Source organism: Haplochromis burtoni, unplaced genomic scaffold (assembly GCF_018398535.1).
Source record: "Haplochromis burtoni strain Fernald_Lab_line unplaced genomic scaffold, NCSU_Asbu1 Contig_329, whole genome shotgun sequence".
Taxonomy (NCBI): Eukaryota; Metazoa; Chordata; class Actinopteri; order Cichliformes; family Cichlidae; genus Haplochromis; species Haplochromis burtoni.
In genome coordinates this window covers 473,136-486,238 of record NW_024582690.1, presented here as the reverse complement: position 1 = coordinate 486,238, position 13,103 = coordinate 473,136, and the positions used below count along the sequence as shown (strand labels likewise).

The following is a 13,103-nucleotide window of genomic DNA, read 5'->3' as shown; positions in this document are numbered from 1 at the left end:
AGCCAACCAGAAAAAATAAATTTTTCGCAGTTGAAAATATCTTAGCATAGTGTGCCGTTTTCTCAGATTAAAAAATCTGAGGAAACTGGATCAGTGAAGGACAAAAGAAGTGGCTAGTCTTAAAAAAAATATGGATATGTGCTTAAAAAAACAGAAAATAAATCCAGCAAAGACCTGATGCATGATCTTAATGAAGGAAAATGCAGGTAAAGGCTAAGGTATGCCAAATTACACAAAAACTGGACTGAATATCTGTAGCAAAAGGTCTTATGAAGTAAATTTCATGGAAGGATACATCAGTGAGTGCCTGGAGGCTCTTTCGTGGTTTGTCAAACTGATGGAATTATGAATTTTTAAAAAAATTACCGTCAGTGTTTGCACATGTTTTAAAAAATCACTGCACTAAGTTCTTAGCAAAATATAAACGGACCCGACTCAAGACTTTTGCGCAGTATAAGGAAATCATTCCAAATGTGATAAAGACATATTGATCAGTGGAAAGTGTTACAGTAAATAAAAATTTGAGCTGTTGCTGTTGTTTTTTGCACTGACAAACTCACACTTGATGCTCAAACTGAAAGTGAAGAGCTTTGTTTACCTAGGTTTTTGAATGTTTCGATGTCAGCCATATTATTTGCCAAAAGAATCCAGAAGGGTGCTTGCTACTTTCCATTTCCTAAGATGCAAAATGAAAGCCTTGTGTTGCATGGTGAAATGAATCTTGCGTGCTGAATCTTGATATTTCAGAGGGACACAAACTCCCCAAATTAATTTGCTAGCAAACAGTAAAAGTCTCACACAAGTTGTAAAATCTTTTCCATAACTTTCCACATGACTGAGGCGCTTCTGTACTTGCAGCATGTTCAATTATGTCATTTCATGGGAATTGTAGTTCTGTTTTGTTTTTTAACACTGATCATAGTTTAGGAGTCATAATTATAAACACTGTCATATCACAGCAAAAAGATTTGAGGTTTTACACTTCTGATGAGCTTCGGTGTGGAGTTTGCATTCTTCCTGAACCATTGCGTGTAAAAAAGTAAAGAGTGAATTCTGCTTCTGCAGGGCTCTCTCTATGTCCTCCTCTCCTGTCCACACATTGACACAACTTCCTCCCCTTTAATATTGAAAGAGTTGTCACCTCCTATCATTAATCTCTGTCGACCCTCCTGAGCTTTGTGCCCTTGTCAAAAGATCTCACGCATGCGAAGACACACTCTCGTGCACCCACGCGCGCACACAGACACACGTGCGCCACTTCACACACTTCCTCAAACCTCCCTTGCACACAGGTAAGGTCCTATAGCATACAACTTCTGGAACATGAAAAATAGATGAGTATGAAATGGCTGACCTAGTGCTCGGCTGAGTGTACCCTCCCTGTGTTACTCTGCCCTGCCCAGAGACAACCTCTCCCGCTGGGGCTGACAAGAGTTCGCTGGTGGGGCTGAGGACAGGGGACAGGAAAGGACAGAATCGAGTAAAAGTACAGAGTTTACAGCTAGAGAGTAAGAAAAATAAAAGCTACAGGACAAAAGCAGGGCAGCACTAACTTTAATATTTCACAACATTGGAAATAATGTTTAATTGCGGGAATATAGCGTCTTAATCTCCTGAACTGTCCTAGAGCCTATTTACGTTCTACATTAAATGTTCTGGGTTTTTCTTAAAATCAGGCAGATATTAAAAATTTGACTCTGTATAATTAAATTAATTGATTAATAGTAGCAAAAACTACAGTCTTTATTTACAAAGTGTGTTGGCAATCTTCTCACTGAGGTTGTGTCCTTGTGCATCTCTGGACCACTTCCACCACAGTTAGTATTATGAGAATGACACAATGGACGCATTGTGTTCAATGTCACTGCTCAGATTCGAACTATCCAGATATGCACAAGGGCAGGAAAAGGAGAAAGATAGATCCTTCACATTTAAATTGGGTATGTTTATTTATATATCTATATTTTAATTTCTTTTTGCAGGGAGAGTCACTGCAATTGGTGACCACATTGTGCATAGCTCGAGTGTTTCACAGCAACGTGTTAAAGCCAGGCTGTTGGTCACTTTCATATATCTTTGGATTTGATGGAATGCTCCAAACACATACAACATGGAAAGAATATTTAATCACATGTATGGGCAAGTTTGAAAAGATTAGGATGTAAGATTTATTGTAGCAAGGCTGATGAAGTTTATAATGAAAACCTCAACTTCGCTACACCTAAAAACTCTTCAAGGTTAGGCGATTTCAGCTGCACCTAATGCTTGATGCAGTACAGGTAGAGTAATGTCACCTGTCTGGGCAAAAAAAAGAGGATATAGTTGTGTTTTTTCTGAGTTTGGCCTCATGTTTTCCTACTGCCACAGTGACGGCAACAGTCCTGCTGTTTCACTTGCACGCAGTAAATGATAGCTGACTGTATAAAGGATGTCACCACCAATTGAGAGCAAATTTGTTTCCAGACACACACATGCAGCTCGCGTCTCTGCCGCCAACACTGGCATTTAATTGCACTTGATATTTAAGCGCTGGAGCAGATCACATTACAAGTGGCTCTTCCTCCTCCTGTGCTGGCGGCATATTCCATTATACGCTCCTCATTTCCCTAGCTGCCCTTCAGATTGTGTTGAATGTCAGCTGCTCGGGGCATCAGCATTCTGTATCAATTATAAGTTTTGAGTTGGCTACAGTGAATCAGGAGCTGATAGCATCATGGCAGATTGGGTTGGGAAGGAGGGCAAGCTCACAGGTGGGTGAGCGAAGACAGACTGCACTCACCTCCAGATAAACGAGAACAGATACTGTAGACGTGGGGAGAGGCGTTAATGAGAAATATGATGCAGAAAATAGAAGAGGTGGTTACTGTGTACTGAAATAAGTTGTACATTTATTATTCATCTCTACATAGCCTATATCAAGCACGAAATTGGTCCTCATAATTTTTAGCCCATAATTTACCTCTGTAGTAATTGACATCACTGCTAACCATTTTAGATTACAGTCCTGCCCTTCACGCAGAGATTATTGGATTAGTTTCAATAATAACTCAGTCAAATACAGTACAAATACGATTGCAACCTTTTTGCGGCTACGAATGTTGCACTGAATTTTGTCACAGTCGGCAACCAGTTGTTGTGGCAACCAGTTTTGACTGCAAAACACAGGTCGCCTGGTGGCAGTCGTTTTCCAAGCAAATGCATTCCTGCTCAGAAACCTGCGATCACTGTCCGATACACCGGAGACAATTGCAAGCTAGTTTATAACCACAAACAGATTGCCTAAACATTGCAATCAATCCGAGTCGGTCTGCACCGATGTGCGAAACCTGTCTGCGACACCGTGCTTTTCAATAGGGGCCTCGTTTCAAGTTTTAGAAAACGATTCAATAATTCTAAAAGCGTGGTTGGCAGTGACCTGGGTCATTGGACAGCATATCACCTTGAATCACCAGATTATCACAAAGACAGTGCATGTAATTACTAACTGGACTTCATTTGGTTGCAAGCTGAATGAAGTCAGTTGCTGTTTTGCCACAGTGAAGTTGCATCGAAGATGGGAACTGACTGTGAGTGGACACAGGCCTGGTCCCTGTCTTTCAAGCAACCATTTCAGAGGCAACAATTACAAATTCATTGCACACATGGCAATAATTTTGATCATATCACAGTCTTGGCCACTATTTAGTGTGACTGTAACATAAAGTGAGGAAAAATCCAGATGCTGCTGCTAGGCTAAGATTAGCTTTCAGAAGTTAGCTTTTATGAAGAGATAAATGTTTATATATTAGCTTCTGTATTGTGTATGAATATTGTTTTTCCCCCTATCAAGCGTAATTCTTATAATATGTTGCAGATGCTCACAGAGTTGTGTGAGCATCTGCAACATATTATTCACATGCATGGGTCACTAGTGGGTTTCGATGCTCCAACTGCACAGGACTGCTTATGATGCATCTTTTGTTGTACAGTTTTGAAAGCAGGCCGTGCTGCAGCTGGTAGAGCCCATGACAGGCGTTGTTGTTGTCAGAAACAGATTTGGTGTCTCCTGTGTGGATGATGTGTTCCTAAAGTTGGTTGTCAGCATCTTGTCTTAAAAGAAGCCCTGCAGTGTACAGAAGGAAAATCTCCATTAGATTCAGCTGTCACGAGGACAGGAGCGCCTCTTATTTGTCACATAGTTTAGTTTGTGTTGGTGATCTAGTCACAGCTGTTGCAGTTAAGATGTTTTTTCAAAATGGTAAATTTCTCAAAACTTAACCAGCTCTTAACTTTTTTTCAACAGATGCCAAAAAAATGATCATTGCTGAGAAAATACAAAAATAAACTAATTACACAACCACTCATAAAGCTTGAGCCATCACCTCTGTATGCATTGATGTGCTCAGTCAAAGACATAGATGGTAAAGATGGACGTAATTAGTGTGACGATACCAACTGGTTACTAAAGTCACACTGAGATTAGCATTTCTACCATCATCCTCTTGGTTGTAAAAATACGGATGTGACAAAGAAGGTTGAATCTGACAGCGAAACTTCATGCTCATTGGCTAAAGACTTGTGATTGACAGTTTGACAGCCAATTAGTTTACATTTTCATACCACAGACAATCCTCTATTTTGACAACAAACTCAATAAGGCAGCATTTACAAAGAAGGTCAGACTTCTATAGGATAGTGATCGCTATCTGGTCGCCAGCAGATGGAGAACAGGTTTAAGGCACTTTTGCATTGTCGTTGTTTTTCCAACCCAGAAGCTATGTCTATGGTCAATGTCATGGAGCTTCATTAGCTAATGATCTGTGGCCTGTGTAACCAAGATTTATAAATGCAACCTGTTCTATTACAGCTTATGTTGTTTTAATTATTTCTGTTGAAGATTCTTTATGCTTGAACAGTGTTTGTTTTATTTGTTTCTTGAGGTTGCAATTAAATGACTTCAATAAGAAGAAAGAGGCCAACGTTGCTTCTCAGGAATTAGAGCCACCATGAACATAATGAAATAAGAGACCACACATTAACACTCTGAAGTTGTTTAGATGTATGCACTGTGTTTTCTGTATAAACCAATTTGTTTGATGTCAGCACCAGTTTAAGTGGTGTAGGTAGTGTATTTAACCATGTGATAATCAAATACTGTATATAACAGATCAGCATTTTGGCTGCTAAAATCCAGTGAGCTATAACAAAAACATCCACTTTACAGTTATTTTGAAAGATTAAAAACATTTTTTGTACAAGCCTGGAATCATGTTTGGTGCTGGTTAGGGTGAAGATGAACATTTTAAGGTTATGGATGTGAACTTGATTCAGATTTGTGGGTCATGTCCTGAACATATAGGCTGTGAAGTTTCAGACGAGTGAAGCGAAACAAAGACTTATTCATGCGCCCTGAGGGACATGCGTGTGTGCTTGGAACGTAAAGTGGTTTATCTGGAGGATTTGACCTCTCCTCCTCTTCCTCTGTCCTCCAGCTGCTCTCTGCTGTCAGGTGGAACCAGAGGGGCTGGCCTTAATTATGGGGAAGAGGTTGAATGTGACACTGATGCAGGACGTGGCAATAGCGTCTCCAAGGCCAGGACCGAACAGGACATGCCTCAGTCCCTGTTGCCACATCCTGAGACAATGAGAGCTATTGCAAACCATCTGCTGCCATTGCCCTCCCAACAGTCCTGGGCACATGGACAAGTAGTCCTGAGTGTGCGTGTGTGTGAAAGCTGCTTCTTCCAACCTCCTCCTCTGCTGCTCTACCGTCACTTTAATATTTCTCCCGCTGGGGCCCACATGCTGACACATCTACCTTTGAGGAAAATGGGGCACAGCGGCAGCGGGGAAAGTAAAAACATTTACAAACTCAATTAAAATTGCAGGAGTCTGTGAAGAATCCTCTGAAAAAAATGCCTCAATTTATAAAATGTATTTGTTGTACTTGGTGGAAGAGGGTGGGGGTTCTATCATGACATGATTGTTATCTGCTTAATATAGCAACTCAGTGTTCATGCTCTCATTCCCATTTGAGGTCGACTGGCTGAATCTGTATTTCTTTAAAATAAAACTCTTTCTCCAAATAATAAATTAAGATATTAAAACACACTTATTATAAACTCTTATTCCATCCACATCTTGATTCAATTATGTACAATTTCATGCTAAGAACGAAAGAGCCTAATCGTTCAAGCAAAAATATTCACTTTCCCAAGTTTATCCCCCCGAGGCTTTTTTGTGGCTTTGCTGGCATCCTGCAGGCATGAAGTAAAAATCTTTTATTTTGTGTTGAGCAGCAGCATGGATGGAACGGCATTAAAACAGGCCGTAATTAACCACTTATTAATATGCTCAACTTGCTTGTAAACTGTTGCCTATTTACATATCAAGAACACAAAGAGTTGCAGTAGATTTCATTTGTGTCTGTGGTGAATTGTCATCCAGTATTCAGTCGTTCTGTGGCTCTGCTGTGGTATTCGTTAGTGGAATCCCTTGTAAAAGCAAATTTGGCAGATACAGAGAGAACGCTTCATCAGCTAGTCACTACCTCGGTGTGTTTGCAGTTTTGTGACAGACACGTATAAGACAGACAAAATCATCAGACTAGTCTTTGTCATTATTGTCAATCAGTTCCACGGACCTTAAAAATATTTTGATGAGTTAGCATGAAGTGTTAATACGTCTATATTTAATACAGTGTATTCAAACTCATACAACTTGAAATAACACGATTTAGGGGTTTATTGACGCCTGCATGCAAGCAACACACTCAAGACCCCAAAGTATTATTATATCTATAAAGGTCTCCATACACCAAGAACAAGGTTTGATGTGTGTGACTGTGAATAACAAGCAAGAAGAAAAAAGTACTTTACAAAAAATCATACTAACAAAAAACCAGCAACATCATTATTATTGATCTCTGGCTTTCTTCAACAGTGTGTCGTTTGTCCTGCCTCCCTCCCCCTTCCCTCAACTGGATGTGGCAGATGGCCGCCCCTCCCTGAGCCTTGTTCTTCTGGAGGTTTCTTCCTGCTAAAAGGCAGTTTTTTTCCCCTTCCCACTGTCACCAAGTGCTTACTCATAGGGGGTCATCTGCTGGGGTTTTCTCTCCATCTATGATCTAATATCTCTCTATTTGGGATTTGGTGTGTATAAATAGATTGAACTGAATTAACGTTGATCATAATGCAGCTAAATTTAAGTTTGTTTGCCTTCTGATTTGTGGTCAAGTAGCAGATTTTTTCTGCTGTGCCGTGGACTTGCATCACACTGCTGTCTCAGAAAACACTCTTCATGGTGGCTAAAGTAGTCATATTAGCAGGTCTTTCCAGAGTGGATGGAGCAGGTTTAGCCATGTGATCTTGTGAGGCAAACAAAGGTTGGCAGGTAATCGGCGATGCTGGTCATTGATCTATTGCAGCTAATGGTGTCACACTTGTAACTGTGGCTTTATTTAACCAGTCTGGATAAACTGTGCAATGTTAGATAGGTATTTGACTTTTAACTAGTTTAGAAAGAAGGGGAACTTAAACGCTTTTAGGGTTTTTTCTCAACAGCCATTTAAGCCAATTAAAAAATGTCACAGAACATACCAGTGTCTTTTCTAACTTCAGACTGCGAAAGCATCCTACAGCTTACCCCCAGGTTCCCCCACTGCACAGCCTCTTAATGTGATCAAAGGTACAAATACACCTCAGAAGCAGACCACAGAGTGTGCTGGGGCTTGCAGACTAGTTCAATTATGAACCTGGCACAAGGCAGCAAACATAGCACACACATGGCCCCACTGTGCATGTGCTTTACATACTGACTCATCTACAGGTCAGATCTAATAATCGGATCTGACCTGCAGAGGAGCCAGTGTGTTGTTTATGCTATTTTCATATTGTGTAATAAAAAGAAAATTACTTCCAGTATTCACCTGTTGTAACAGTTTTTGTGCCGTCAGTCACCTTGGATTAAGCTAACATGTTTAATGTTGTGCGCTTACCACTGCCAATTATAATATCCTTGTATACTTTTATAGAATGAGTGCATAACAACATGAAAATAAGCTCTAATGCAGCGGTCCCCAACCCCCGGGCCTCGGCCCGGTACCGGTCCGTGAGTCATTTGTTACCAGGCTGCGAGAGTTGAGGCTCAGTTGTGAAATGTATGGTTTTCAGGGTTTTTATCGGTTTTCAGCATTATTTTGTTATTTCGTTTTTATCGTTAACTCGGTTTTCCTGGGTCTTTTCACGTGTGTTATGAATAAATCTTCTTTTTTTCGGTATCGGTACTAGTTTTATTTTGTTGTATTTATCCGCGACACCTTAAGGCCGGTCCGTGAAAATATTGTCGGGCATAAACCGGTCCGCGGTGCAAAAAAGGTAGGGGACCACCAGGGCTGGACTGGGACAAAAAATTGGCCCAGGCATTTTGACTAGAGACCAGCCCACCAGGTATTAAAGGAAAAACCATAAAGCCTTTGAATGAAAACAAACGCTGTTGTCACAGTGATGTACACTGTCTTGTTGGTATATATGCATCAGTCTAATAAACTTAAACCTACACCATCCTCCCTATTCTGGTATTCTAAACAGTACCCGAAAGTAGACTGCTTGGTCGAGTTAACCTCCTGAACTATCTACAACACATGGTGAAAACCTGAAATTAAGACAGAGAAGACTAGAGGTGAGACATGATCATTACTGATTACTGATGACAGATTTAGATATATTTTCATAAACCATTCATTTGCCACATCAATAAACAGCATGGCAGGGCAAAATATTTTTTCTAACATGGCAACCTTTAAAAAGTGAAAGGAGACAGAAAGACAGGTGAGAAAGAATAAAACTTAATTGACTTTTTGATGGCATTTTACACACAGTACTGGTACAGAATCTAGAAAATGTGGGAAAATACTGGCATCATATACAGTACTTAGCTACTTCTGAAGAAATTATGATGGGACCCTAAAAAAATTACTATGTACAATAATGGATTTCTATACATTTTACATCAGATGAAAACGTTTGTTGTAAGATTCAGATAATTATTTGTTAAGAGCGAGACATTTAAATGAGAAAAAGAAAGAAAAGTATTTCCTTGTGCCCTCCTCTCCCTGTTAATGTCCTACCTGGCCCCTGGCAAAACTTTGCTAGACCCGCCCCTGCACAGTTACCAGCTGTCAGCTACGTAAAAAAAAGGATCCTGGTGTTATTTGTCTCTCAGAAACAGTTCATAACTTCCCTTCAACTCATTCATGTCACCTAAAAGGTAAACCTGTTTCTCCATCACCTGTTCAGCTCTGATGATTCAGTAAGGACATCTCCTGGTTTCATCTTCATGTTTCCCTCTCACCAGATATCCAAACCATATCATGACCAGCAGCTTTACAGCTGTGGCTCCAGCAAACATCAGCTGATACTAGAAATTAATATTAAATAAATTCTAACAACAGCTGATCAAGCTTAAACGTGCTGCTGTTGTTTAGCGCGACATCCGCTGGTTTCCTCTTTCTGGCGCAAAGTGGGCGATAAACAAACAAGAGAGAAAAGCCGATCAGCTGATCATTGATCAGTTTCATGATTGAAGTAGAAACGGGGAGAATGAAAGAAGAAGAGGCAGCTGTGCAGCAAGACACAGAATAACTCCAGCTTTGTGACTTTTCATTGTAGCTGAAGTCCGGGACAAACTGTGTCCTTTTCACCTCAATACGAAACGCGTAATATTTTCTCTGAATACGACGACGATTCCGGTTGGCAAATCTAATAACTTATGAATAAAATAAAGTTCACCATCAGTAACATCATAGCACCCACCCAGCTGTATAGAAACTCCGTCATGCTAGCTAGCACGCAGTACGAGTTATTGTAACTGACTGTAAAAAGTCAGCACAACGAAAATAAACTCCACCTAAACTTGGTTTATATCTGACCCAGATAGACTGCAGGTCATAACTTCTTACCTGAAGTTCAGTTCACCTGACACTTGGGTCTCTCTCTCCTGCCTTTCCCCTTTCTCTCATCCACCTGCTGGCCTCCACCACTTGCTAATGTTACTGAATCTGTGGAAGCTCCGCAATAGCCACCACCAAACAACTGAGTTATTTTTACACATCTCCCAGCATCTGGCCAATCCACCACCTTTCAGTGTTTATACCGTTACGGAAAAAAAACAAAAAAAAAAAATCGGCCCATAAAAACGAAAAATCACCATCGGCCCACCGGGCCAGTCCAGCTATGGGGACCACTGCTCTGATGAACGCCATTATTATTATCCATTGCAAACATGGTGAGTTACTGGGAGTCAGAGGAGATTCTAGGTTGAAAATTTACAGGGGCTCAGCTCCCAATCATAGTGTTATGCATACCGTGCCTTGTAATTAATATTAAGGAAATATTTGCAAGTTTGCTGGTCTCTAGACTAGCTAAAGAAAAAATTGGAAAAAATTTGGCCAAAATGCCAATTTGGTCCAATTTTATTCAAATTTTGCTGCTTTATTTTTCCTCACGTGACAGTTCCACTGACCAGTCTAACAGGCTGCTGCATAATAGGCAGTGCTTTTAATGTCATGTTCACCTTTTCAAGTTCAGAGGTCAAGTTTTCTGAAAGTCTTATGAACACGATAAATCAAAAAAGATGCTAGATCTACTAGGAGGCTGAAGGGGTAGCACTGGTGGATGCAAGTAATTTTTACTTTTGTACTTTAAATTCACCAAGTTTAATAAATCAATCTGATCACCACCTAAGCAAGAATCGTATAAGTAAGACAAGACAGATTTTTCCATTTTAATGTGAAATATTTGATCTTATTTAATCTTAACTCTTCACATGATTGCATTTGATCTAAAATGGATTGTGGAATTCATCAATATCTCATCACGGTAACTTGTGATGTAGTCTGTGATCACTTTTGCAGTAAATTAGTTCTTTTCCTTCTTGCTCAGATTGCCCACACAAGTTCAAACTAACTTGTAAATAACATCAACTAATCACATAAGTAATTTTCTAACACCTACCACCACTTTCATCAAATTAAAAGTGAACTTGAGATTAAAAATAATATGAAAATAAACTTAATTTAATGTCTGCATATACTTGCACCCATGTTATGTGTATTATATCAGCGGTGGCTCCATGTATAGCAGCAGCCTCTGGATGAGAATAGCAGTGACGCTAATTAAGCTCTCCCACACTGCATTGTCAAATATTTATACCCCGATATCAGCTCGCCTGTCAAATGATTACTGCCTGTCACTGATGAAGGCACAACAAGTGCAGTGTTTTATCTTCAGTGTCTCACAATCTCACAGTGTCTTCCTGTATCTTTTTTCATCTACGTATTTTTTTCTTGTCCAGGTTTTTGTCTATATTTTCACTTGCACTTGTGTGAATGTCTGCTTTTATTCCTGTTTGGATGCGTCATTCTGTCGCTCTGCAACTTCTTTGTCATTTTTCATGAAATGCAGAAACTCTCAACTGAATAGAATAGAATATCCCTTTATTGTCATTGTACATGTACAACGAAATAGTGAGTGCTCCACACCAGCTGTACCGGAATAGCATATAAATGGTAGACAGCAGGAATAAGTAGCAAACAGGAGAAATATATACAAACAAGAAGGATATATACAAAAACAAGAAAAATGTATGCAAAAATAATAGAAAGGCACACATTAGAGAACAAGTGGGAAAGTGCTTGGAAGTAATGCAAAGAAAAGGCTTGGTATGAATAGTCCGTATGCCAGTGACCTATTGTCACTCAGACCAGGTTAGTGAGGTGAGTGGGCAGGGGTGGGGTGATAATGTTTATTGACAGTCCGAATGGCCAAGGGTAAGAAGCTGTTTGTGAGAGTTTTTGTTGATTCTTGATCCCTTTGTGCTTTGTTTTTCTATCACTTATAAGGTGAACAGCAGTTGCAAGCAGTGTTTTATAGAAGGGCAAGCAGAGCCGATGACCATTCTTTTATTTATGCTGCAGAATCAGAATCAGAATACTTTATTGATCCCTAGGGGAAATTATTTAATGCTCACCTCGTCATCTACATTATCACCTTTCTGCACTTGCTTCCTCCAGTCTGCACCTCTTCAACCTGCCTGTTTAAATTATTTGGACACGGCAGGAATAAATGTCTCCTCTCCATCATCAAGACTTTTCGTGTTAACATGCTAAAGGAGTTCTTAAAGTCATCTTCACACTACACTATTATTCCTCTACAGCATACATGCTTGCCAGGGTTATCAACTAAGACAAATCCATCAATGATCAATACATATTACAGAGCAATTTGCTCATATGGTCAGATTATCCAACGCCAGAGGGGAGATGGACATGTCCATGAAAATGAAATTATAGGTTGCAACCACAACATGGGAAGGCAACAGTTTGAAATGTAGGAAAGAGAGAGCGCTTTCCTTTTAGTATGTTTTAACTAATGCATTTTTATATTATACTGCAAGCACTACCGTCCTTGCTTGCCATCTTGAAACTTCACTGGTGAATAGGGAGTAAATCAAAGGCTGTAGCAGCAAAAGGTGATCTTGTTTGACTGAAATCAGTTAAAAAAAAAATTCACATTATTCCTTTGATCAACCAAGTCTACTACAATGCACTTTGCAGTTTACCTGGTACAATAGTTGTTACATTTTTGTACTGACTGAATTTGTAAATATTTACCTTATCTTATTGTAGCTGGGGCGCATTCTGTGTGTACTTATGAAAAAACATGCTGTCCTTATAAGAAAAAATGCTGTCCATGTCTCCACCAAGTATTAGGCATAGTTAGTGTAAAACCAGTTTGATCTAACTATGATAATTTCTATTTGGCCTCCTTGCGCCTATCTAGCAATGTTCTGTAAGTTTTAAAAAGTAGGATAAAGTGTATCATTTTGCAATATTCCCAAATTGGCTGCAGGTAATGTATAGTATAGTAATATTATAGCCAATGCTGCTGTAAAGCATCCCACAATGGTAGGTGTGTTATATGTCATTGCTTTACTTTGTCCCTTGTTTAAAGCATGAAACCATAGCAATCCAAGTTGTTGTGTGGTATATATGCTCTGTGTGCATATACTGGTTATACATACAGGGAGTGCAGAATTATTAGGCAAGTTGTATTTTTGAGGAATAA

The 13,103-nt window shown here is 39.7% G+C and overlaps 1 protein-coding gene across 2 annotated transcripts in view; it reads left to right on the top strand.

Moving 5' to 3' along the window:
- The window catches only part of LOC102292316 (protein kinase C-binding protein NELL1), a 322,495-nt gene that overhangs the window by 186,961 nt on the left and 122,431 nt on the right, over window positions 1-13,103 (top strand). The window lies entirely within an intron of this gene.